The sequence below is a fragment of the Suncus etruscus genome, chromosome 15 (genome assembly GCF_024139225.1).
Source record: "Suncus etruscus isolate mSunEtr1 chromosome 15, mSunEtr1.pri.cur, whole genome shotgun sequence".
Taxonomy (NCBI): Eukaryota; Metazoa; Chordata; class Mammalia; order Eulipotyphla; family Soricidae; genus Suncus; species Suncus etruscus.
This window is the reverse complement of record NC_064862.1, coordinates 84,937,528-84,965,172: the sequence shown is the minus strand read 5'-3', so window position 1 is coordinate 84,965,172 and position 27,645 is coordinate 84,937,528. Positions and strand designations below refer to the sequence as shown.

General features: G+C 45.2%; 1 protein-coding gene and 1 non-coding gene across 2 annotated transcripts in view; both read left to right on the top strand.

The window, feature by feature from the left end:
• LOC126031149 (zinc finger protein 383-like) overlaps positions 1–27,645 on the top strand; it is a 207,696-nt gene that overhangs the window by 28,035 nt on the left and 152,016 nt on the right. The gene's annotated exons all lie outside the window — the stretch shown is intronic.
• Positions 18,009–18,112, top strand: LOC126031737 (U6 spliceosomal RNA). Its single transcript, XR_007503567.1, has one exon. It is a non-coding gene; the product is annotated as a U6 spliceosomal RNA (small nuclear RNA).

The following is a 27,645-nucleotide window of genomic DNA, read 5'->3' as shown; positions in this document are numbered from 1 at the left end:
AAGATTCTCTTTGCTGAACCTTTGGACCCCTAATCTTTTGCCTTTGTTGATTATTTACTCCGGATATTATTACCAAGGTCTCCCCAAAAGGGGGGATGGAAGAATGGGATTTAATTTTTCTTTCTGGGTACTATTTGTGGACTCAGAAACAATCAATAAGGAGTTCAAAATCCACTAACAGCCCCTTAGTTTTGTTTTGTTTTGAATGTTTTTGGCCACTCCCAGTAGTACTGCGGTTAGCTCAGAAATTACTCCTGCATCCTCCGGGAATCATCTGGGACACCAAGGATAGAACCTGGGCTGCCGCATGAGAGGCAAACACCCTCCACACTGTACTAATGGTTCAGCCCCCATTGTGTGTGTGTGTGTGTGTGACTCCAGGGTTTCTGAGGACTCTATGCTCAGGAATTAATCCTAGCCTGTGTGTGTGTGTGTGTGTGTGTGTGTGAGTGTGTGAGTGACTCCAGGGTTTCTGAGGACTCTATGCTCAGGAATTAATCCTAGCCTCTTAGGGGACTAGAGAGCATGCATGTATCAAACCTGGGTCAGCTGTGTGCAAGACAATGTCCTATCTGCCATACTATCACTTTGTCCCAGCTCCTACATTTCAAACATTTTGGGGCCTTGTCATCCTTGGCAGTGCTTGGCAGTTGGCAGTTTTCTGAGCCTCTGGAGCAGCTCAGAAACTACAGATAGTGCCAAGATCATATGTCAGCTCTGTGTGAGCCCAGCACTGTGCTTTTTTCCCTCCCTTTCCCCCACTACATTATCCAGGCTCCTCCATTAGACTTAGTCATTGAAACCTGGTCTCATCTGTGTGATGACCAATGTGTTTATGGAGAGCAGAGATTCTGTTCTACATTCGTTTTCATTAGGGACTCAGACTCATACACAGGGTTCGCTGTCCCCTTCTCTCTCTCTAACACATGAATTGTCCGTCTGGTGCAGGACATTGTGGGGTGAAGCCTGCTCTGATCTCCTGGTTGGAAGGAGGAGCCCTGGGGAGGCTGCAGAGAGGCATGTTTGCAGGTGAGTGTGGAAAGAGCCTCTTGGGCTCAGGCTGTGGGGCCAGTATGGCGCATCCTGGGCACATGTGAAATATGGGTGCTGGATGCAGAACCAAGGTTCCCATATCAGGGTGCAGGGTTTCTCCTATTCTTGTTCGCTATCATGAATGCTGAATACTCTGAAGGGCCGGAGAGATAGCATGGAGGTAAGGCGTTTACCTTGCATGCAGAAGGACGGTGGTTTGAATCCTGGCATCTTATATGGTTCCCCGGGCCTGCCAGGGTGATTTCTAAGCATAGAGTCAGGAGTAACCCCTGAGCGATGCCAGGTGTGACCCAAAAACCGAAGAAAAAAAAAAAAAGAATAATCTAGAGATTTGCTATCTTGTCTTTGTTCTTTCTGGTTCCCAGTCTGTGGGTGTTTAGAACAGATTCTGAGATTCTGAGATTTCATTCTACATATTTGCTGTCAGCCTACCTACCATGTTGGGGTGCCTTTTACAGGAATAGCTGGATGCCCTCTGACATGTCTGTCTCCATGTTTGCCTTTGCCTTTAGATCATTACCAGGGTTTTTGAGATCCATTGTTTTCGTTTGTTTGCTTGTTTTGGCCATACCCAGTGATGTTCAGGGGTTACTCCTGGCTATGCGCTCAGAAATCGCTCCTGGCTTGGGTGACCGTATGGGACGCCAGGGGATTGAACCGTGATCCATTCTAGGCTAGTGCGTGCAAGGCAGATGCCTTACTGCTCCGCGCCACCGCTCCAGCCCCAGAAATATATTTTTTGATTGTCTGGTTTAAACCATTGACAAGTGAGCCTATCACTGTGCTTTTGTGGCCTTTGGCAACTCCTCATTGTCCTCCTCCTAACCTCTTACTTTTTTTGTAAACTGATCGAAAAATAGTATGTAATCATTATGTTGCCAATTCAAACAGATTCCTTCAACTTTTTTCTTTTTTTTTTTTTGTACTTTGGCCCATATCTGGCAGCACTCAGGTTACTATAGGCTCTATACTCAGAAATTCCTCCTTGCAGGCTAGAGGGACCATATGGCTTACTGGGGATTAACTTGGGTCAGCTGCATACAAGGCAAATACTCTCCCCAATTGCATCATCAAAATATTCTTATATTGCCTATTTGTTTTGATTTTAGAATGCAGACCATCCGTTCAGGATTTGACCTTTCAGCAATTTGCTTTTGGAACGGAATCTCCAAATAGGAATCAGATGGTAAGATTTGCAAGTTCCAAATCACTATTTTTATTGTTGTGGCAGGGTAGCTCAGTGCCACAAGCACATAGGATTTGTAAAGTAGGTCCTGGGTTCCAACCCCCTCACCACAACTGGGAGGATCCAGAGCATAGTGAAGGGAGAAGTCGCCCATTAGTCTCATCTGTGTGTTAAAGTCAAGTTAATAAGTTTTCTAACCTATGACATGAATCATATTTTTTCAGATCAAAGAAATTCTGTAGTTTGTCAGAAAACGGGCTAGGGAGGGAAGAAATACCATGATTTTTATTTAACAAGATATGACATGGAGTGTTTAAACTCGCTCATTTGTCAACTGGATCTGTAGTGGGAAAGTCTCTTCCCAGTGTGTGTGGGGAATGAAACCTGGGTTTCATCCTTGCCACTGTATATGGGTCCCCAAGTCCCACTAAGCATGATGAGAGAGCACAGAGCCAGGTTAAACATAAACACTGCCTGATAGAGAGACCCCATTCGTATATAAAAAATATAAAAGGAAATTAACTCATTGATGTTTTGGGGGAATTTGTATAGTGAAGCTTTTCTGTTTGGGGGGCCACATCTGGCAATGTTCAGGAGTTTTTCTTTCTTTATTTCTTTTTTTTTTTTTTGATTTTGAGTCATACCCGGCAGTGCTCAGGGGTTACTCCTGGCTCTATACTTAGAAATTGTTCCTGGCATGCTCGGGGGACCATATGGGATGCCAAGATTCAAACCACCGTCCTTCCTCATGCAAGGCAAACACCTTACCTCCATGCTATCTCTCTGGCCCCTTCAGGGTTTTTTCTGGTGCAGCGTCCCTTGGAATACCAGGGACTGAACCCAGGCTGGCCAACTGTAGTGCAGGTGCCATTTACACAAGCACACACACACACACACACACACACACACACACACACACACACACACACACACACACACACACACACACAGCCCCAAACTATCCTATCACTCTAGCCCAATTGAGGTATTTTCATTTTTGTTTGATTTTTGTTTGGGGGTCACACTCCTGGCTATGTGCTCAGGAAATAATTCCTGGCAGGTTTGGAGGACTATGTGCCATCCTGGATATCGAACCCTGGTCAGCTGCTTGCAAAGCAAATGTTTATTGTTCGGGCCTATTTATTGAGGTATTTTTAATGGCAGATCTGGTCATTTCTTTTCTGTTGTGTATTGGATCTCTCTTGGCCTTCCCTCCTGCATTAACAGGTCCCATACTGAGCTCTAATCAAGCCCCAAATGAGGATGTGTTTTATGTTTGTTTCATATTGGCGCTTCAGCTTCTGCTGAGGGATAGATTTACATACAGTCCCTGTCCACTGAATAGGTAAAATTGAGACTTTCTCACAGCTCAGGCCACTCCACATCCATAAAATTTGTTTGTCCTACTAGTAAAAATAAAAAATGGACTGAAGCAATAGAAAAGCACGTAGGGTGTTTATTTTGCACATAGCTCAACTAGGTAGTCCCCGATATCCAAATGATCCCCTCAGTTTTGCCAGGAATAATGCCTGAGCTCAGATCTAGGAGTAACTCCTGAGTACCAGTGGTATGACCCCCTTTTCCCCTGCAAAAATAAAGAAGAAAAGACGGGCCCGGAGAGAGAGCACAGCGGCATTTGCCTTGCAAGCAGCCGATCAAGGACCAAAGGTGGTTGGTTTGAATCCTGGTGTCCCATATGGTCCCTCGTACCTGCCAGTAGCTATTTCTGAGCAGACAGCCAGGAGTAACCCCTGAGCACTGCCAGGTGTGGCCCAAAAACCAAAAAAAAAAAAAAGAAGAAGAAGAAAAGACAAGGTCAGAGAGCTAGTATAGCTGGAAGTGTGCTAGCCTTGCAGTCAGCTGACCCAGGGTGGTTCCCTGGGATGCACAGAATCCCTGAGCAGTGCCAGGACTGATTCTGTATACAGTGCCAGGAGTAGCTCCTGAGCATTGCTGCAACCAGCAAAAAACTTAAAGAAAGCATGACACATATAAGAGAAAAATCTGGGAACGAGCGATAGTACTATGGGTAGGGTGTTTTGCCTTGCACATAGACAACCCGGCTTTGATCTGTGGCATCCCATGTGGTCACCTGAGTCTGCTAAGAGCTAGTTCTGAGTACACAGCCAGGAGTAATCCTTGAGTGCTGCTGTATGTGGCCCACCCCACCCACCCAAAAAAGAGAAAAGTCCTGGGGTCAGTGAGCTCACAACCTCATGGACTCAGACTGTCTGTCCCCAAAGTACAGTATTTATTGTTAAAGCCAGTAAATATAGGGAAGAAAATGGAAAACAGAAGAGATATTTGCTGATCTGTTGGCTATGCGTTTCTCTAGCAACATGTCTGTTGCAGCAACTGTAAAAGTGTTGGGTGTAGGGGCTGGAGCAATAGCACAGCGATAAGGCACGCAGCCAACACAGGACAGACCCTGGTTCAAATTCCGGCATCCCATATGGTCCCCTGAGCCTTCCTGGAGTGACTTCTGAGTGCAGAGCCAGGTGTGACCCCAAAACAAAAAACAAAACAAAACAAAACAAAACAAAAAAGTGTTGGGTGTAACTTCTGCGGGAGAGGCAGGTCCCAAAGTGAGCACAAACTCCCATTGAGAGGGTCTTCCTATGAGAACCTGAACATTAGTCATTCTTTCATGTGGAAAACAGGGTTTTTTTGGTTGAAATCACACTTGGGGCCTGGTTTTAAACAAGTAGACTGTCAAGGGAGAAAGAAGTAATTTAACTAACCCTAACCCTCTTCTGTTCCATAGGGAAGTAGCCATTCCCGGAGGGACGGGGGTGATCCTATGCTCTCGGACACTGTCTGGAGGAAACCATCCTACCCACATCCTGATGGGAGTAAGGAATCAGATGACATCTGTTCTGAAGGGAGACAGAGTGGAAGGAGCATCTCTGTTGTGGAGCCAAAGTCCTCTGGGCAGACCACTCCTACATCTGCTTTGCCCAGTCCTTCCATAGGGACCACCACAGTGGTGCCATCTTGTGCCAAGCAAGCAGAGGTTTTTGCTCCGAACCACTCACAGCAACAAGCTCACAAGCAAATGTCCCATGGAATGGAGCCGCCACACTGTAAGAAATGTGGGAGGGGCTTACCATGTGCTCGGCATCTTGATCTGCCCTTGGACACCCCCAGTGCACAGGATTCCTCTGACTGTCAGCAAGGTGGAAACGCTCTGAATCAACTGCCATATCCGAGTGACCCTAAGGAAAGCCAGAGACAGAAGAAACGTCATACATGTCCAGAGTGTGGCAAGGCCTTTGCTTTCCTCTCAGCCCTTAGAGTACACAAGGAAATTCATACAGGAAAGAAGTCTTATGTATGTCAGGAGTGTGGGAAGGCTTTTGCTCAACATTCGGGTCTTAGAGTCCACTTGTTTGTTCATACTGGTGAGAAGCCTTATATCTGTCAGGAGTGTGGGAAGACATTCTCTCATTCGTCAAAGCTTAATATTCACAGGAATATTCATACTGGAGAGAAGCCTTATTCATGTCAGAAGTGCGGCAAGGCCTTCGCTCAGTCCTCAACCCTTTCTAGACACAAGAAAGTTCATGTAGGAGAGAAACCTTTTGCATGTCAGGATTGCGGAAAGGCCTTTACTCTATCTTCACAACTTACTGCGCACATGAATATTCACACAGGAGAGCAGCCTTATACATGTCAGGAATGTGGGAAGGCCTTTGCTCAATATTCAGGCCTTACATGCCACATGTATGTTCATACTGGAAAGAAGCTTTATCCATGTCTGGAGTGTGAGAAGGCCTTCATTCGCTCTGCAGACCTTTTGATGCACATGAATATTCATACAGGAGAGAAGCCTTATTCATGTCAGGAGTGTGGGAAGGCCTTCAATAAGTCCTCACACCTTACTAGGCATATGAATATTCATACTGGAAAGAAACCTTATTCATGTCAGGAGTGTGGGAAGGCCTTCGGTGAATCCTCAAGTCTTTCTAGTCACAAAAGAATTCATACAGGAGAGAAGCCTTATACATGTCAGGATTGTGGGAAGTCCTTTACCATATCCTCAAACCTTTCTAGGCACATGTCTATGCATACTGGAAAGAAGCCTTATACATGTCAGGAGTGTGGAAAGACCTTTGCTTGGCCCTCAGGCCTTCAAAGACATAAGACAATTCATTCTGGAAAGACACATGATGTACGTAAAGAGTGTTAAAACCTTCAATCCTGTTCAAACCTTTTCATAGCTGTGAAAATTGTGTCTGGATGGTCTAAGCAATCGTAGAACATGGTTGGTGTTGGCCTTACGTTTATACCACTGGCCCAAGTTCTATCCATAACTTCTATCCATAACTTCCTCTAGGTTCATTCAAGCTGTCACCAGGAGTGCAGAGTGCAGAGCCAGATGTAAACTTAGAACACCACAGGGTATATGCCAATAAAAGAAAAGCAATTTTAAACTGGAAATGAATGACAGTAAATCCTGTCATTTGTAAGAAGTGTGGGAAGGTCTTGTTTACTTAAATGTGTATTCAGAGCCAGAGCAATAGCACAGAATATGTGGCCTACCTGGGTTCAATCCCCAGCATACCATATAGTCTGCCGAGTTTGCCAGGAGTATTTACTGAACACAGAAACAGGATTATCTTCAGAGTGCTATCAGGTGTGGCCACAATATAAAAAATAAAAAAAAATGCAAACTAGAGAGAAACCTATATAAAAGGCAAATGGGATGGTCTTCATTAAATCCTTAAATTATTATGCATAATGGATTTTTTTTCCTTTGATATTTGGGTCACATCCTGGCAGGCTCTGTGGACCATATGGGATGCTGGAATTCGAACCACTGACCTTCTGCATGAAAGGCAAACACCTTACCTCCATGCTATCTCTCCAGCCCCTTTTCATAACTTTCTTTTTTTTGGGGGTGGGGGCACACCCGGGGTGCTCAGGGGTTACTCCTGGCTGTCTGCTCAGAAATAGCTCCTGGCAGGCACGGGGGACCATATGGGACACTGGGATTCGAACCAACCACCTTTGGTCCTGGATTGGCTGCTTGCAAGGCAAACGCCGCTACGCTATATCTCCGGGCCCTCTTCATAACTTTCTTTTTTTTTTTTTTTTTTTTTTTTTTTTTTTTGGTTTTTGGGCCACACCCGGTAACGCTCAGGGGTTACTCCTGGCTATGCGCTCAGAAGTCGCTCCTGGCTTGGGGGACCATATGGGACGCCGGGGGATCGAACCGCGGTCCGTCTCCTAGGCTAGCGCAGGTAAGGCAGGCACCTTACCTCCAGCGCCACCGCCCGGCCCCTTCATAACTTTCAATGCAAGAAAAGTCATATTCTCTAGCTGCTGATCTCTAAACTCACCAGGGCAGACTTCAGGAGATGTGCAGAAATAAATGGCAGTGATTTTTTTTTTTTTTTTTTTTTTTTTTTTTTTTTTTGGTTTTTGGACCACACCTGGTAACGCTCAGGGGTTACTCCTGGCTATGCGTTCAGAAGTTGCTCCTGGCTTGGGGGACCATATGGGACACTGGGGGATCGAACCGCGGTCCGTCCAAGGCTAGCGCAGGCAAGGCAGGCACCTTACCTTTAGCGCCACCACCCGGCCCGACAGTGATATTTTTATCCCTCTCTCTGGCCTCTCTCTTGGATAGCTTGGGCTGCTCTCCAGTTCACTACATTTTGGTATCTTTAGGTGGGCTCCTGCAGCTGGCACTGGACCTTGGCAGGCAGGATGTGGATTGAGTACCAAACAAAGAAACAAAAATAGCCTATGTCATGGTACTGTCATGTTAAGTCATGGTGTCTGTCATTCTTTGCTCCAACTCTGGGCCTCCTGTCTGGGCCCTTGATTCAACGGGGGTGGGGGCGGGGGTGGGGGTATCTGTATAGTGAGCAACAAACATATTTGAGAGATCCAGACTTGAAAGATGCTTCGTCTCTGAAAAAACATTCCGGGGCGGAGAGATAGTATGGAGGTAGGGTGTTTGCCTTGCACGTAGGACAGTGGTTCGAATCCTGGCATCTCATGTGTTCCCTCAAGCCAGGAGCGATTTCTTTTTTTTTTTTTTTGGGGGCCACACCCGGTAACGCTCAGGGGTTACTCCTGGCTATGTGCTCAGAAGTTGCTCCTGGCTTGGGGGACCATATGGGACACCGGGGGATCGAACCGCGGTCCGTCCAAGGCTAGCGCAGGCAAGGCAGGCACCTTACCTTTAGCGCCACCGCCCGGCCCCCAGGAGCGATTTCTGATCATTGGGCCAGGAGTAAGCCAGGAGCACTGCCGGGTGTGACCAAAAACCAAAAAACAAACAACAACAACAACAAAAAAAAAAACCCATTTGATCCTGTATTCTCAGAACACTTATACAGATTCTTTCCTGTGCAAATGAAAACTCTCTAGATCACAAACTGGAACAAAAATCATTTGGCATTAAAGTAATATGAAATCATATCTAATACAAATATCACAATGGAAAAACACTAAAAAGTTAATTATAAAAAGGTGATAATACTCAAGCACTTGAATACTAAAATATGCTGTAAAATGTCTTTTCAATAGTTAAAAAATGAATTTGATAATTTATAATTCAAATTTTATTAATTGGAAAATTTTCACTGATAACCAGTATTTTGTTGCTTGTAAGTGAGATGCAAGGATATATGCAACCAACTACTGTACTCTTCAGCAATAAACAATAATAAATATGCCAACGATAAACCTATCTGAAAAGTGGGATGGTCTGTCTTTTTTTTTTTTTTTTTGGTTTTTGGGCCACACCCGGCGGTGCTCAGGGGTTACTCTGCTGTCTGGCTGTCTGCTCAGAAATAGCTCCTGGCAGGCATCGGGGACCATATGAGACACTGGGATTCGAACAACCACCTTTGGTCCTGGATCGGCTGCTTGCAAGGCAAATGCCGCTGTGCTATCTCTCCGGGCCCAACCGTGTATCTCTTAGGCCAAAGGAATTTCCTTTCTAATCTCCCAAATATTTACTGTGCCTATGCAAAAAGAAAAAGAAAGAAGAAGCACAAATTATTTTTATTGTTGTTTGTTTTTGTTTTTTGCTTTGTTTTGTTTTTATTTCAGGACCATGGTTATTGTTTTGTTGTTTTATTGCTGTGGTGCTTTTCGGTTTTGTTTGATTTTTTTTATATTGTTGCTATGTTTTTTTTTTCCTTTCTTCTCTTAAATTGATATTTATAGCCTCTAGAAGGACTCCTCCCGTTTTTTGCCTGTTAGATTTTTGCCCTCCTTTTTTCCCCTTCAAACAGAACCACATAACTTGAACCATCTTGTTCTGCCTCTTGTTTTGTGGCTAAACCCTGCAGTGTTCAGAGGTTACTAACTGTCCCCAGCAATGCTCTGGGGAACCTATCAGTTTCTGGGGATCAGATCAGGTTTGGGCCGGAGAGATAGCATGGAGTTGGGGCATTTGCCTTGCATGCAGAAGGACGGTGGTTTGAATCCTGGCATCCCATATGATCCCCCGAGCCTGCTAGGAGTAACCCCTGAGCGCTGCCGGGTGTGATCCCCCCTCCCAAAAAAAATAACTTTGGGACCGGAGAGATAGCATGTAGGTAGGGCATTTGTCTTCCATGCAGAAGGACAGTAGGTTCGAATCCCGGCATTCCATATAGTCCCCCATGAGCTTGCCAGAAGCAATTTCTGAGCCTAGAGCCAGGAGTAACCCCTGAGCACTGCCAGGTGTGATCCAAAAACAAACAAAAAAAGATCAGGTTTGGCTTCCAGCAAGCCTTGCCTGCTGTCTTATTGCTATGGCCTCTGCATCTAATCCTTTGAAATGAGAAGAACTACAAACTCCCTATTTCTCAATCTTATTTATTTATTTATTTATTTATTTATTTATTTGGTTTTTGGGCCACACCCGGCGATGCTCAGGGGTTACTCCTGGCTGTCTGCTCAGAAATAGCTCCTGGCAGGCACAGGGGACCATATGGGACACCAGGAATCGAACCAACCACCTTTGGTCCTGGATCGGCTGCTTGCAAGGCAAACGCCGCTGTGCTCTCTCTCCGGGCCCCCTTATTTCTCAATCTTATCATTTTATTTGAGACAGCTCAATGCAGAAGACCCCATGGTGTGGGAAGTATGAGGGAAAAAGCCTTCAATAGGTCCTCAAACCCTCCTTTACCCAGAGATTCCACGCTATAGAAAAAAATTCTTCACTGTAATGAGGTTTATTTTTTACTGCTGAGGACTTTCTCTTTGCATAAAGGTATACACTCCTTGGGGGTAACCCTGGGAACTTAGGGGTGCTAAGGATAGAGTGGTTCACATTTCATGCCAGTGCATTTCCAGTATTGAATTTTGTTTCTATGCCACATGAGCTGAGCTCAATGCTTGCTTCTGGCTCTGTACTCAGGGGCCATTCCTAGCTTACTGCTCTGGATGTTGATGCCTTTCCTGCTGTAATGCTGCCACTCCAGTGCCATTCAGTATTCATTCTTTATTTCATTCACATCAGCATAAAGGCTAAGTGTTTAGGCAAAGTGTCCTCTGATAGGAATATCCCTTTGCCTGAATTTCTGGATATGCTTTATGTGCATAGATTTGGAAAAACATGTATGCCAGCTCACTGGGAGAATGGAAGAAACCTCTGGAATTCTTCTGCGATACATCTTCCTCTGAGATACATTCTAATGGGAATGTAGGCCAGCCCAAGTCCCCTCAAGTTTTTGCAGGCCATCACCTCTATTTCTGTTTATTTTAGAAAATTTATATTTGGGGCCAGAGCAGTGGTGCAGTGGTAGGGCGTTTGCCTTGCATGAGGCTGACCTAGGATGGACCACAGTTCTATCCCTCGGCGTCCCATGTGGTCCCCCAAAGCCACGCAGGGGTGATTTCTGAATGCATAGCCAGGAGTAGCATCTGAGCGTCACCGGGTGTGGCCCCAAAACAAAAAAAGAAAATTTATATTTTTATAAAATTTATATTTGTATCATGCTTTTATGAATAATTCTTTAGTGTTTTCAATAAGAAAAATCTCAGTAGGGGTTACTTCATTATCTGGCCTATCTTTTATCTACTGGGGAAGTTTATGCCACATCAGGTATTGCTCAAGGGTTACTCCTGGCTCAGGAACTATGCCTGTCAGTGCTCAAGGATATGTGTTATTTATTTATTTATTTATTTATTTATTTATTTATTTATTTATTTATTTTTAATTGGGGCAGGATTGAAGAGGAGCCCACGTTCTGATTCAGTAGTTAGGGCTTTTGCCTTGCAAGTGACCCATTCAGGTTAAATCCCTGCATTTCCATGGGTCCCCTGGCTTCTGAATATAAAATCCAGAGTAACTCCTGAGCATTATGTATGTTCCCCACAGCCAAACAAGTATGACAAATGAATAAAAAAAAAAAAGTGGTCAGAGAGATAGTACAGCGGTGGGGCGTTTGCCTTGCAAGAGGGGAACCCAGGACGAACAGTGGTTCAAATCCCCGCATCACATATGGTCCCCGTTGCCTTCCAGGAGCGATTTCTGAGCAGCGCCAGGAGTAACCCCTGAACGCCACCTAGTGGTGTGGACCAAGAAAGTCTTCAGCCTCAGACAGCTCACCTTCCCCCTTTTCCATCTCGCCAAGACCTAGTGAAACCCAGCTGTGGGGAACAGCTGGTCCTATCCTAGAGGTGTGAGAATTCCCTTTTCTGGCCTGGAAATACATTAGCTGATTCCCGGTCCTTTAAGCTTCTTGCCAGAAATGGAGTGACATCAGGACCTCCTTGTCTTTTTTTTTTTTTGCCATGAACCTGGTGCCCTCAGCCTCTGCAGAGCCTGAGAGTGAGTGAGGGGCCCCCATGGGCATAGGGTAGTCTGGAGGGAGCCCCTCCCTTTCATCTTTAACCATTGCAGGAACAGTCTGTCCCAGTGAGACCTGTGGGACTGCTCAGGGGATAGAATCTAGTTTCCCCTGTGCAATTCAACTACCTTCCAGGATGAAATACTACTTTGGCTCCATATTCAGATTCACAAAACCTGGGGCTGAAGCAGTGGCAGAGTGATAGGGCGTTTGCCTTGCTGACGCAGGACAGACTGTGGTTTGACCCCCCCCCCCCCTGGTGTTCCATATGGTTCCCCAAGCCAGGAGCAATTTTTGAGCGTATAGCCAGGAGTATCCCCTGAGCATCACCGAATGTGGCCCCAAAACAAAATAAAAACCAGATTCACAAAGCCAAACAGGGTAGTTATTTAGGAAAAATGTGTTCTCAGGATAATATGGCATGGTGTCTTGAATATGCTGGATGTGGAACTAGTTGAAATAGATTTTGAACTATTTGTCATTTGTTGGAAGGTGGCAAAAGCATCTAGGGTCAGATGTTTTATAAATGGTAGGAACTTGTACAAGCCCCTGAGTCTTCCATATCTTGGCTAAGCATTACCATTGGAATTATGAAGGAAATGTTAAATTACTGCATTAAATATTTTTCATTTAGTGTAGTGATTTACAAAGGTCATTGAGGAACCGGAGAAACAGCACAGTGCCTGACATTAGCCTGACATTAGGTTGACCTGGGAGGGACCAGGTTCAAGTCCCAGCATCCTATTTGGTCCCCTGAGCCTCCCAGGAGTGATTTCTTTCTTTCTTTTTTTTTTGGGGGGGGTCACACAGGCTGTGCTCAGGGGTTACTCCTGGCTCTATGCTCAGAAATCACTCCTGGCAGGCTCAGGGGACCATATGGGATTCCAGAAATCAAACCACCAACCTTCTGCAAGCAAAGCAAACGCCTTACCTCCATGCTATCTCTCCGGCACCCCCAGGAGTGATTTCTGAGCGTAGAGCCAGTGTAGTATATGAAAAAGTTTCCATAAGATTATTCTTGGAATTGCGGACCCGGAGAGATAGCATAGCAGCGTTTGTCTTGCAAGCAGCCGATCCAGGACCAAAGGTGGTTGGTTCAAATCCCAGTGTCCCATATGGTCCCCCGTGCCTGCCAGGAGCTATTTCTGAGCAGACAGCCAGAAGTAAACCCTGAGCAATGCCGGGTGTGGCCCCAAAACAAAAACAAAAAACAAAAAAAGGGGCCGGGCGGTGGCGCTGGAGGTAAGGTGCCTGCCTTACCTGCGCTAGCCTAGGAGACGGACCGTGGTTCGATTCCCCGGCGTCCCATATGGTCCCCCAAGCCAGGAGCGACTTCTGAGCGCATAGCCAGGAGTAACCCCTGAGCGTTACCGGGTGTGGCCCAAAAACCAAAAAAAAAAAAAAAAAAAAAAAAAAAAGATTATTCTTGGAATTGTTGTATATAAAAATATTTCCTTAGGATTGTTCTGTGACTATTGCCCCACCTAGCCCATCCAGGTGGGGGCGCTGTGGAGTTGGCAATAAATAGCTTGATGGACAGGGGAAAGGGGTCCTATTTCGAAAGCTGTTTGTAGGCTGCAAGAGGATTCTCTTGCTCACTCTCTCTTTGCCCAATCTTTTACACCCTATCCTTCTTGTCTGTGTGGATTATTATTTGCTGCGGATAAATATTACCAAGGTCTCCCTCAGAAGGGGGACAAGGGGATGGGAAGTAATTTCTCATTCTGGGACTGTTCTTGGATTCACAAATACCCAACAAAGGATTTGACAGCACAGATAATATACAGAGCCAGGATTAACCTCTGAGCGTTGCCAGGTGTGGCCCCCTAACCAATCAATCAATCAATAAGGCTTACAAAGGTTATTACATTTTAGCACAATATATTTCAACATCAATACTACACCAGTGTCAGTTCCCATCAACAGTGCTTCCAGACTCTATACCCCATTCCATTTTTGCCTGTACCTTGACAGGCACATGGCAAAGTTTAGTGATTGCAGCTTAGATGTTATATTCTTAGTGTTGCTGGGTCTGTGCTTTGGATGTAGAGCTAGACTCCTTCCACATCACCAGGATAACAGAAGCCCCAACCAGCTTTACCATTACGTCTTTTTCTCAAATTTCTCCTGCCTAGATTTATTTCTTTTTTTTTTTTTTTTTTTTTTTTTTTGGTTTTTGGGCCACACCCTGTGACGCTCAGGGGTTACTCCTGGCTATGCACTCAGAAGTTGCTCCTGGCTTCTTGGGGGACCATATGGGACACCAGGGGATCGAACCGAGGTCCGTCCTAGGCTAGCGCAGGCAAGGCAGGCACCTTACCTCCAGCGCCACCGCCCGGCCCTATTTCTTTTTCTTTCCTACTTTTTTAAACTCTGTGATCAAGGGTAATCTCAGTAATCCTTGATTACATTTAATTTTTTCATCCAGTGATTCTCTGGATAAATGAGATCATTCTGCAATTGTCTTCTTCTTCTTCTTCTTCTTTTTTTTTTTTTTTACCATTTCACCTTTATGTGTAATATAAAGAAACAAAGCAAATTAACAAATGAAAATTTTCTTATTGGTATATTTAAAGAAAAACCATGTTCTATTTATTTAAATTAAAACAACCCAGGATCCCTCTTGGAGGCCTGTGAAGGATCCCACACCTGGACTCCAGCACTCTATCCATTGATGGGGACCACCCAGCCACCAGAACTCTCTTGACCTATAACATGAGAATCACCCGGCACCAGCTCTCCATTCATTTCCAGTATTGAGTCCACTCGGCAACAGCAATCCAGCATTGGCTCCACCCAGCAACGGCATTTTGTCTAATTCCAGCAGTGGCTCCACTCGGCAACAGCACGTCGTCCATATTTAATAGTAGCCATCTTGGCCACCACTTCTTTGTCCATGTCCAGCATTAGGTTCACCCAGACACTAACACTTTGTCCTTTTCTAGGATGGGATCCACCCAGCCCCAGTATCTCATCCATCTCTGGCATAGGGCCCACCAGACCACCAGCACATTGTCTTCCTGCAAGATTTTGTTTTTGTTTTGCTTTGTTTTGACCATACCCTACCACTGCGCTATTTCTCCAGTCCCTCCTGCAAGATTAAGTCCATCACACCAGAGCACTTCGTTCATCTCCAGTATAGGATATATGATGGAAAATAGACCCATAGCTGGAGGCAGGGTCTTTAGGGGACATGAGAAGAAATAGTGTCCCAAAGGCCAGTCCAGGAGCCCAGGTTGCCAGAGGGCAGTGTGAAGAGTGGAGCTCTGAAGCCAGGATCACATCCGGCCTTTATGGTGGCTTTCTGTGCCTTGAAGCCCAGCATGATGTTTCCCTGCTGGTCACTCCTCCTTGTTGGTTGTGGCAATGAAGAGGCCAAAATGGTGGAACTTGCAATTGTCTTCTTTTTTTTTTTTTTTTTTTTGGGGGGGGTTTTGGGCCACACCCAGTAACGCTCAGGGGTTACTCCTGGCTATGTGCTCAGAAGTTGCTCCTGGCTTGGGGGACCATATGGGACACCGGGGGATCGAACCGCAGTCCGTCCAAGGCTAGCGCAGGCAAGGCAGGCACCTTACCTTCAGCGCCACTGCCCGGCCCGCAATTGTCTTCTTTTGGTTCTTTTCACTCAACAAACTATCTTTTCTGTCCTTGTGCTTAGGCAATACTTTTGGTGGTGTTCAGGGGCCAAATGGGCTGCTGGGATTAGAATTTATGGTAACTGTTCCCAAGAAAATTGTCCTAGCCATTGTATTATTACTCTTGCCTACTGATTCAATTTTTGAATAATTTATTTAGTTTATAACTAAATTACTAATATCAGCCATACAGAGGGGTTAGTCACTTTCCTTTTATGATGCTACACACTTATATCTCTGTCCCCAATAGTGCTCTTCCAACAAGTGTGGCTAATTACCTTAAATACACACCATGGGGCCCGGAGAGATAGCACAGCAGCATTTGCCTTGCAAGCAGCCAATCCAGGACCAAAGGTGGTTGGTTCGAACCCCGGTGTCCCATATGGTCCCCCGTGCCTGCCAGGAGCTATTTCTGAGCAGACAGGCAGGAGTAACCCCTGAGCATCACCGGGTGTGACCCAAAAACCAAAAAAAAAAAATACACATCATGTTTTTTTTCTCCCCCACTCCAATACACACCATGTTTTTACACCCAGATTCCACACCCCACCCTCCCCTAATATAAATATCCATTTCACACCTACAATAAACTGAATTCTCCCAAATTGGCTAGTTGATGCTTCCTTGTGAGTAGTCTACTCACAAGTGACCTCACTAGTGACTTCTACATCTTGGAGTCTGTCTTCACCAGCATAATTTACAACTGGAGCCTGAACCAGAACCTGAGAAGACCCTAATGACAGTGAATAAAATGATTTCTCATGGGTCAGAGCTGTGGTCCCTTGGTGGGTCAGAGCCAGAATTCCCTATGCTAGCTTCTCAGTTTTTGTCTGATGTTGCTACACCTTTCAGTATATATCTTACTGGGGTGGTGATATACATATTGGGTGGCCTGATGTTTCTTTTGATGCAATTTTGGTGCCTCTGCATGCCTTTTTTCTCAAATATAAAACTCTCACTCAGGAATGTGAACATTAAGCTCTCTGACATATCTTCTATACTAGAGAGTAAAAGCTCCTTCCCAGTGGGTGACACATTCTTGAGATAGAAGCCTTTCCAGGGCTGATAATTTGACACTACTACTGGTATTTAAGCCACAGAAATCACCATCTTCGGGCCCAAAGAGATAGCACAGTGGTGTTTGCCTTGCAAGCAGCCGATCCAGGACCAAAGGTGGTTGGTTCGAATCCTGGTGTCCCATATGGTCCCCCGTGCCTGCCAGGAGCTATTTCTGAGCAGATAGCCAGGAGTAACCCCTGAGCACCACCGGGTGTGACCCAAAAACCAAAAAAAAAAAAAAAAAAAAAAGAAATCACCATCTTCTAGATCTACTGTCTTGATTGAGGGAGAGACCTATAATGAAATAGGTACTGCCCCTTCAAACTTAGAGGCTGAAAATGACTTAGTAGAAACACCTATAGGCCTCATGAAGCCAGCTCATCTTCTGCCCTTTAGGAAAATATTCAATCACCTTTTTGTTTTGTTTTGGTTTTTGTGTCACACCCAGCAGCACTCAGGGGTAATTCCTGGCTCAATGCTCAAAAATTGCTCTTGACAGGCTCAGGTGACCATATGGGATGCAAGAATTTGAACCACTGTCCTTCTGCATGCAAGGCAAATACTCTACCTCCATGCCATCTCTCCGGCCCCTCAGTCACCATTTTATGAGGTTCTGGAACATAGTCACACTCATCCGGTTTGAATGAATCAATATCTCATATTGCGTTGAATTCTTTTTTTTTTTTTTTTTTGGTTTTTGGGCCACACCCTGTGACGCTCAGGGGTTACTCCTGGCTATGCGCTCAGAAGTTGCTCTTGGCTTCTTGGGGGACCATATGGGACGCCAGGGGATTGAACCGCGGTCCGTCCTAGGCTAGCGCAGGCAAGGCAGGCACCTTACCTCCAGCGCCACCACCCGGCCCCTATATTGCGTTGAATTCTTACAGGCTGTAGTAAAGGTATGCTTTGAACTCCTTGAGATTTTCGTACAATAGCTAGAACTTGCATGAGTCCTTCGCAATTTTGGCAGTGGATGATGTGGCTTAGTGATAAGGCTTAGACTAAACTCCACACCCTAGGTCATTCTTTTTTTTTTTTTTTTTGGTTTTTGGGCCACACCCGTTTGACGCTCAGGGGTTACTCCTGGCTATGTGCTCAGAAATCGCCCCTGGCTTGGGGGAACCATATGGGACGCCGGGGGATCGAACCGCTGTCCGTTCCTTGGCTAGCGCTTGTAAGGCAGGCACCTTACCTCCAGCGCCACCGCCCGGCCCCCTAGGTCATTCTTGTAGGAGAATTTCAGGGGTTCAGATGACTTATTAAATGCTAAGTAGGGTGCTTGCTTCGACTGCACATATACTAAAATTGGAACAATACAGAGATTAGCATGACCCCTGAACAAGGATGACATGCAAATTCATGAAGCATTCCATATTTTTTGTTTTGTTTTTTGCTTTTTTGGGGGGGTTTGGGTCACACCCAGCAGTGCTCAGGGGTTACTCCTGGCTCCACGCTCAGAAATTGCTCCTGGCAGGCTCGGGGGACCATATGGGACACTGGGATTCGAACCAATGACCTTCTGCATGAAAGGCAAACGCCTTACCTCCATGCTATTTCTCTGGCCTGCATTCCATATTTTTAGAAAAAAATAAAAATAAATGCTAATTAGGGATGGTCAGTATGCTGATATAAAAAAGCAAGCTGCCCTACCTACCTCATGATATTTTGGCACAGATCTGTGAGATAGCTTTGTGGTCTTGAAAAAAATTTATGCCAAAGATATTCCAGGGTGGGGCTGTAATGGTGGTGCAGGGGGTTGGGCATTTGCCTTACACATGCTAATCATAAGATGTACCGCAGTTAGATCCCCCAGAGTCCCATATGGTCCCCCACGCTAGGGGTGATTTCTGAGCGCATAGCCAGAAGTCTGAGCATCACCGGGTGTGGCTCAAAACTAACAACAACAACAACAACAACAACAAAAGATATTCCAGGGTGTTTCTAAGTCACATGTAAAATTTCTGAGGAAACTGACAGATGTTATTCAGAGGCAGGTTAAAGGTTAAAGGCAGGTTAAAAAGAACACAGCAACACCTGATAAGGCAATTAGCATTTGAGAATGGTAATGAATATTTCCCAATGATCTTATGCCCTGTGTGAGAGAGAAAATGACTATGTACCTAAAAACGTGTCATGTCAAAATGTTGGTTCCATCAAAAATCAGGCACACATTCATGTTGCTGAGGTTTATTCAGCGCAGAAATGAACTCAGGATAATTAGGGTGGTCAGACTATTTTCATAAAAAATACAGAGCATCATCTAGCCCTGCCCCTTCCTTGGAGGACACCATTGGACCTAGTCTGAAGTATGGCAAGGAAAATCACTTGGATAGAAACTGCCACTCAACTGGTAATCCTGTTATGAGAAACCAGAAAAGAGGCCAGCCTCAGGCTTTAAATATTTAGGGCAGATATGTTTTTTTTTTGTTTATTTGTTTGTTTTGGGGGGGTTTGGGTCACACCCGCCAGTGCTTAGGGGTTACTCTTGGTTGTATGCTCAGAAATAACTCCTGGCAGGCTCAGGGGACCATATGGGATGTCGGGATTCCAACAACCGACCTTCTGCATGCAAGGCAAACACCTTACTTCATGCTATTTCTTTGGCTCTTAGGGCAGATGTTTTAATGGTGGCAAACTGGAGCATCTTCAAAGACACTACAGGATTTTTTCTGCACAAGCATTCTCAAGACCATTACCCAATCATTCTGCATTGGTAAACTTGGTACAGAGCCAGTCTCAAGACCCCAAAGAATCAGAACATCCCCACTAGTGCTCCTTCCCCTCAGCCAGGGTCAACAGAGCTATGATCAATAGATTCATTACAACCTACTATTGTAGGAAGTTCTGCCTTGGATATCACGTGCCCTGAGACTGTAAATGTAACACCAGCCCAGTGCCCCTACAAATTAAGAACTGGTATAAATACTCTCTTCCTGTTTGGCACTGTAGACCTGCTCCTGGGAAGACTCAGTCTATTAAGGGAATCACCGTTCATATGGGGATGATAGATGCGGATCATGTAGGAGAAATAATAATTGTCATTTTCGTGCTGTTTAGACCTTTGAGAAGGGAGAGCACATTGTCCAGCTTCAGTTATTCCCTTTATTATGGCCTTATCACTCTGATTGCCCTAGGGCTGGAATTATTAATGGTACAAACTCCCATGCCTCCGCTTATCCCCTAATAGCCTTTACTGCTAAGTTTACACAAGCAGAGCACCCATTTTTAACCCTTGAGATTCATGGCAAGAAAGTTAAAGGCATGTTTGATACAGATGCAGGGGTTTCTGTCATCTTACAACTGTGGCCCCATAATTAGGCCTTACAATCTTATGGCTTGGAGAGAATGGGTGGTATTTTACCTTCCTTCTCTGTCCCACAAAGCACAAGGCAACTAAAATGCATTGGCCCTGGGGGCCAGATAGCCACTTTCCTGCCATACATAGCTCCCATATCCCTGGATCTATGAGGCCAAGGAGTACATAATCTGTGGGGTCTGAGTCCTTGCCAAGCCCACTCTCTGGCCAGGAGAAATTTCCTTCCACTATCCAGTTGGAAGAATCTGGGATTTTCTCAGAAAGATGCCATTTGTAATTTCTTCTATAATCCATTCCTTTCCCATCCCTGATGCTCTGGTATATTCTATAAATGATTCTTTATCAGAGAAAGGTGTTATCACCGGCCTTTTACTGACCATGACAGTATCTACAAATTATAAGTCTTCCCCCAAAGTGGAACTTGCCACATTAATTAACTACTTTCTCATGTGTCCAGCTTATGGAACATGGTAAGTAGTGACTCAGGATATGTGGTCAGCCTTTTCCCTAGGATTGTCACAGCTTTTCTAAATGCTCAGAACCATGTGGTTCAGGAATTACTTCATCAACTCCAAACCCTTTTGAGACAGCATTCGGAACCCATATTGATCACTCACATAAGATCGCATTCTGGCCTTCCTCGGTTGATGGCTCAAGGAAACAAATCTGATTGCCTGTCAGCACCTGTTTTTACATCACTATAGAAGAGCATCCAGCCTTATATGAATCGGAAGCCAAATGATCCAATCCAGGGGTCCTCAAACTTTTTTTTTTTTTGGGCCACACCCGGTAATGCTCAGGGGTTACTCCTGGCTATGCGCTCAGAAGTTGCTCCTGGGTTGGGGGACCATATGGGACACCGGGGGATCGAACCACGGTCCGTCCAAGGCTAGCGCAGGCAAGGCAGGCACCTTACCTTTAGCGCCACCACCCGGCCCCGGGTCCTCAAACTTTTTAAACAGGGGGCCAGTTCACTGTCCCTCAGACCATTGGAGGGTCTGACGATAGTAAAAACAAAACTTATGAACGAATTCTTATGCACACTGCATATATCTTATTTTGCAGTGAAGAAACAAAACAGCTACAAATACAATATGTGGCCCGCGGGCCATAGTTTGAGGACCACTGATCCAATCCCAAGGAATTGAGGAGACACAGGTCTGGGAGCAAACGCCAACACAGGATATAATCCACACAGATTGAAAGGAAATAAAACACCACAAGCCTTCTCTGCTAGCAAGAAATATTAGCAGGCAGTCAACCCAGCTGTGGAAAAGGAAACCAAAAGTTGTTTCTCTCTGAGTCCCATGGTCTTTATTGGGAAGTGAAAGACCACCCCCTAGGGTGGAAAACAGGTAGGGAAGAGAGCACTCCAAAAGGTACTACAATCCAAGGGTTCTTCGAGTCCAATGAGTGACAAGCCTCAGAAAAGAATTATCTTGAATAGAATGAAAACCCAGTTATTCTAACACCTACATACAAACACTTGCTACCTTCATGTATGTTATCACATTCCATAGAGGCAAGCCCACATTTTCAGGGCATGTAATATTCACGTCATTTGAACTGTATCCCACATTGTAGCTGGAGCCAATCCCTGAGGTGTGCAGATGAATTATTGGTGGCATATGGATGTTATGCATGTAAATATTTTTTTCCAAACAAGCCATGTCTTCATGTAGTAGTTGACACTTATTCTTGTTTTATATGACTGTTCCTATGACTTCTGAAAAAGTTAAGGCTATTTGTTCCTTTTTACTACAATGTTTTTCTGTCATGAGCATTCAACATACTATCAAAATGGATAATGGCTCAGCCTTCAGTAAAACTTTTCAATAAGTCTGCAAAGAATGGCAAATCAAAAAACATCACTGGTATCCCTTAACATTGTTAGAGATAAGGAATAATTGACCTGCTTTCAGAACACTCAAAATCCAATTATTATGGGGCTGGAGAAATAGCTCAGTGGTAGGGTGTTTGCCTTGCATGGGGTTGACCCAGGACGAACTTCAGTTCAATCCCCAGCATCCCATATGGTCCCCCAAGCCAGAAGTGATTTCTGAGCGCATAGCCAGGAGTAACCCCTGAGAGCCACTGGGTGTGGCCCAGAAGCCCCCCCCCCAAAATCAATAATGAAATAGAGAAAAATGGGCATGCCACCAAATGACCTTCTACCCTTAACACTATTTTTACCAAATTTCTTTTTTTTTTTTATTTCTTCACCAAACTTCTTGAATTTATCCCCAAAAGAGCCCCACACAGATGTAAATAGACATTTTCAAAAAGATGCACAGGCTCAAAAACCAGTTAATTTACCTAGTTGGTTTAAAATTGATGCTGTGGTAACCTCATTTGAGGAAAAGGATATATTTATATTTCTACAGATGGCAGCCCCACCAAGAAACTCTGGGCCCCAGTATACCTTGTCAGAAGAATTTTCACAAATGATGAAACCATGCTACAGATTTGTGCTGAATGGGATAAGGAACCCTTTAAGCTTTCACATTCCTTCTCCCCCAAATCCAACATGGACTACCTAAGAAAAGAGAAAAGGAAACCAGTTGCAAGTCCAACAGGTAATCAGGACAAGCCAGCATGTTGCATGTAAACAGAGATTATAGGGGTTATGGGGATTAACTACATCTCCCAGAAAAGTGGGAGACATAACATGTTTTAACAGCTAGAGTCCACATTTGGGGCCGGAGTGATAGCACAACAGTAGGGCGTTTGCCTTGCAAGCATTTAACCCAGGACGGACCCAGGTTCGATCTCCAGCATCTCATATGGTCCCCCAAGCCTGCTAGGAGCAATTTCTAAGCTCAGAGCCAGGAGTAACCCCTAAATGTTGCCGGATGTGGCCCAACATGCCCCCAAAACAAACCTAAGCAAAACAGAGCCCACACCTTACTCTCCTCTAATACAAATATTTCTTCCCCAACTACAATAAACTGAGTAACTTTCTGGAAGTGACTGGTGGATGCTTCTTTGTCAGTACTCTACTCGCCCTGGACCTGACCTCACCAATGACTTCTATATCTTGTGATTTGATTTCACCATCATTATTTATAAACAAGCACTGCAAGAAACAACAACTGAGCACAGAAAAAGGAGAAAATCAAGAACATCAATGGCTATGCCACATCCATTTTGAAATATCACTTAGAAGATCCTTCATCACCAATGCCTGAGTCCTGTTCTCAGCCACATGTCTTTTTTTTTTTTTTTTTTTTTGGGTCACACCCAGCGGTGCTCAGGGGTTACTCCTGGCTGTCTGCTCAGAAATAGCTCCTGGCAGGCACAGGGGACCATATGGGACACCGGGATTCGAACCAACCACCTTTGGTCCTGGATCGGCTGTTTGCAAGGCAAACGCCGCTGTGCGCTGTGCTATCTCTCCGGGCCCTCAGCCACATGTCTTAACTAGGAGGTTCAAGTTCACTTGTAACCAGCAGAGCATGAAGAGCTGATGCTCCAGATATAAATTCAATGAGATATACACAAACATCCTGGGTCAGAAACTTCACCCAGGGGCCTAAGTTTTAGTCCAGCTGAGAATGCTTTTGCCTCACATGCAGCAGACCTGAATTTGATTTCAACATCCCATATGGTCCCCGTATCCCACGAGGAGTAATTCCTGAGCATTGTTGGGTGTGGCACAGAAACAAAAATAACCAAACAAAAATATTGATCTCGAAAGCCAGAGCTATAACACATATGGTTAGGCCATTTGCCTCACACTTGGATGACCTGGGTTTGATCCCTGGCATTCCAGATACACTGCTGGACCTATAGTTGTAATTTCAGAACACAGAGACAGGAGTAACCCCTGAGCTCTCTTGGTTGTGGCTCCCAAAAATCAAAATAAATAAAGAATAAAAACCACAACAACAAAAAGAAAAAATCAAAACATCTACTGTGGGGCCGGAGAGATAGCATAGCGGTAAGGCGTTTGCCTTAGACGCAGAAGGATGGTGGTATCCCGGCATCCCAAATGGTTCCCTGAGCCTGCCAGGGGCGATTTCTGAGCATAGAGCCAAGAGTAACCCCTGGGTGCTGCTGGGTGTGACCCCAACCCCCCCTCCCCAAATCTACTGTATATGTGATCTAAGCAGCTCCCACTCTACATTTTTCCATGACCAGGAGATCACAGAGGTTTGGATCGATCACCTGATCCAAGTCAAGAAGAAGCAAAAATTCACCTTCCAGGCCAGGAAGTAGTGAGGAGTTGGAGCCTGGTCCTTTAAGATTCTGGATGAAAGGTCCAGTGACATCACAGAACCCCACAGTAGGTCTTTGTACTGGTTTAGTCCTATCAGCCACCATAGCTTTGGACCTGAAAGGGTTGAGGGGGTTCCCACGGGCGCAGGGGGCTGGAGGGCTGGTTTTCTCTCGGGCTATCGAGGGGCTGCTCTGACCATTCTGGAGCTCCAGAGTCTGAGCCAAGTAAGCGGTGGGGGCGCCCCAGGAGGTTCAGGGGTGGTGGCCAGAGGTGGGACAGACCAAGCACGGGGAAGTTTGATCTTGTTGCTTTTATTCCTGTGGGTGAACCAGGATCGTCTGTTTTATTCTATTTATTTGGTTTTTGGGCCACACCCGCCAGTGCTCAGGAGTTACTCTTGGCTGTCTGCTCAGAAATAGCTCCTGGCAGCCACGGGGGACCATATGGGACACCGGGATTCGAACCAACCACCTTTGGTCCTGGATCGGCTGCTTGCAAGGCAAACGCCGCTGTGCTATCTCTCTGGGCCCTATTTTAAATTTTTTTATCATTAAAAAAATGTGTGTATGGGGCCGGAGAGATAGCACAGTGGCGTTTGCCTTGCAAGTAGCCGATCCAGGACCAAAGGTGGTTGGTTCGAATCCCGGTGTCCCATATGGTCCCCCGTGCCTGCCAGGAGCTATTTCTGAGCAGACAACCAGGAGTCACCCCTGAGCACTGCCGGATGTGGCCCAAAAACAAAACAAAACAGAACAAAAACAAAAAAAGATTTAGGAGAGCATAAGGACAGGACAGAGTTAGAAAAAAGGGACCTACCTCTGCGAGTATGTCCAAAAGAATTTATACCAGGAACCAAAGATAGTAGGGGTTAAGATACTTGTCATATACTCAGCTGAACATTGACCGGTTCAATACCAGGCATTACATAAGCTCCCCTGAGCATCACCAGGGGTAATCTGAGTATCATTGATTGTGGCCCCAAACTAAACCAAGACACAAACTCTCCACAGAGTTATGAAGAAGGTTTACCAATGGTCTTCAAACTTTCTCAAGGTTTAGGGAGGCCTTTGGGAAGACCCCATAGACTGAGGTGTCATTAGGACACTGATTCTTCTAAAAATAAGTCCAACACTTAATATGGGACTTTACACAATTGTTCGTTGCTTTTCACAGTCTGTGGACAGACTGATCTTACAAGGATCTCCAAAGTAGTTGTGGGGAAATGTAGCAGGAAAGAAAGAGAGTAGAAAATTCTGGAGGGGTGTATTGCTGAGTTAGGGCTCACTGTGCACAGGTTCACTGATGTTCTTGAGAACTGTATAAAGCTAGGTGATGTGACTTTTCTTTTTCTTTTCTTTTTTTTTAGTTTTTGGAAGGAAGGTAGGAAGGCAGGGAGGGGAGAAGGAAGGAAAGAGGGTAGGAGGAAAGAAGGAAGGAAGGAAGGTAGGAGGAAAGAAAAAAGGAAGGAAGGCCCGGAGAGATAGCACAGCGGCGTTTGCCTTGCAAGCAGCTGATCCAGGACCAAAGGTGGTTGGTTCGAATCCCGGTATCCCATATGGTCCCCCGTGCCTGCCAGGAGCTATTTCTGAGCAGACAGCCAGGAGAAACCCCTGAGCATCGCCGGGTGTGGCCCAAAAACCAAAAAAAAAAAAAAAAAAAAAAGAAGAAAAGAAGGAAGAAGGAAGGAAGGAGAGAGGAAGGATGGAGGGAGGGAGGAAGGAAGGAAGGAAGAAAGAAGGGAGGTAGGGAGGAAGGAGGAAAGAAAGAAGGAAGGAAAGAGGAAGGAAGGAAGGAGGGAGGCAGAAGGGAGGAAGGAAGGAAGGAGGGAGGGAGGGAGAGAGGAAGAATGTGATGTGACTTTTCACTGACCCACTGCGGAACAGGCTGAGAATTTGTATGTATAAGCTTGACCATTAGCTATCTCACCATTCTTTAACCTATAACCTATGATCTATGGATCATATATGGAGAAATGTAGGACATGGTTTTGCATGAATTGATTTGGGGAGATAAGATAAGATATAGTAAACTGACAGGCAGTTCAGAAATGGACACTGTAAAGGGAGAGAAAAGTAGGTAAGAGTAGGCCCACTATGCATTGAACAAAATGGTCAGTGCTCAGTGTTCATTGTACCAAATGTTCAAATCAGGGCAGGCAGGCATATTAGTGACCAGTAAGTGTTTCATTTATCTCTGTGACAGTTTTCTCTCACTGTGTCCTGGGAAAGGTAAGGAGCAATGCATGGGAGTGTAGACTTTGAGAACATAATTGTGGTGCTGGATAAATTGGGCATTGTTGTCAACACAAAAGAGGAACTGGGACAAAGGATATAAAGTTTTGTCAAGGTCTGATTTTTATTATTTTGATGTAAATTAATAACAGGAAGAACATCTAGAGGGGGTCAGAGCAAGAGCACAGTGGGTAAGTGCTGGGCTTACACGCAGCTGATCTGGGCTCGATCACAGGCATCCCATATGGTTCCCTGAGCCCAACAGGAGTGATTTCTGAGTGCAGAGCCAGGTGTGCCCCCCCCCAAAAAAAAAACCCCACAAAAAACAAAAATGAAAGAAAGAACATTTCGATAAAGACATATACTGTTCAAAGTAGCATAAAAACAACTTTACGGGCAGCAAGGAGAAACTCAAGTAAAAGCAGGAAGATTAGTCTGGGTACTTTTTTTGGGGGGGGGCACACCTGGCGGCACTCAGGGGTTACTCCTGGCTCTGCACTCAGAAATCACTCCTCCTAGCAGGCACAGGGGACCATATGGGATGCCGGGATTCGAACCACCATGTGTCCTGAATCAGCTATGTGCAAGGCAAATGCCCTACCACTGTGCTATCTCTCCGGCTCCACAGCCTTGTTTTTATACTTTTTGTTTCTATTAGGCAAGAACAAATGAAAGTATCTCTTCTCTGAAGCTTGTCTCACTCATTTTTGTTTTGGGTTACACCCGGCAGTACTCAGGGGTTACTCCTGGCTCTATGCTCAGAAATTGTTCCAGGCAGGTTCGGGGGACTATATGGGATGCCGGGATTTGAACCACCATCCTTCTGCAAATGCCCTACCTCCATGCTATCTCTCTGGCCCACTTTCCTTCATTCTTTGCACATAGAAGGCTACTACTCTGCCGTGTAACTGTGCTATGTCTAATAAAATTTGAGGAGGAAGCAAAGGCCTCCTCCCATTTCTGACTTAGGAAGTTTTTCTCTCCAGTATGAATGTTCATGTCTAGTAAGGATTGAAGAATTGAATTCTTTACATGAATAGGGTCTATCTATAGTATGATTTCTTCTATGAATAGTAAGGTGTGAGAAGTGCAGGCCTTCCCACAATCTTTATATACATATTTATCTTTTGTTTTTGAGCCATAGCC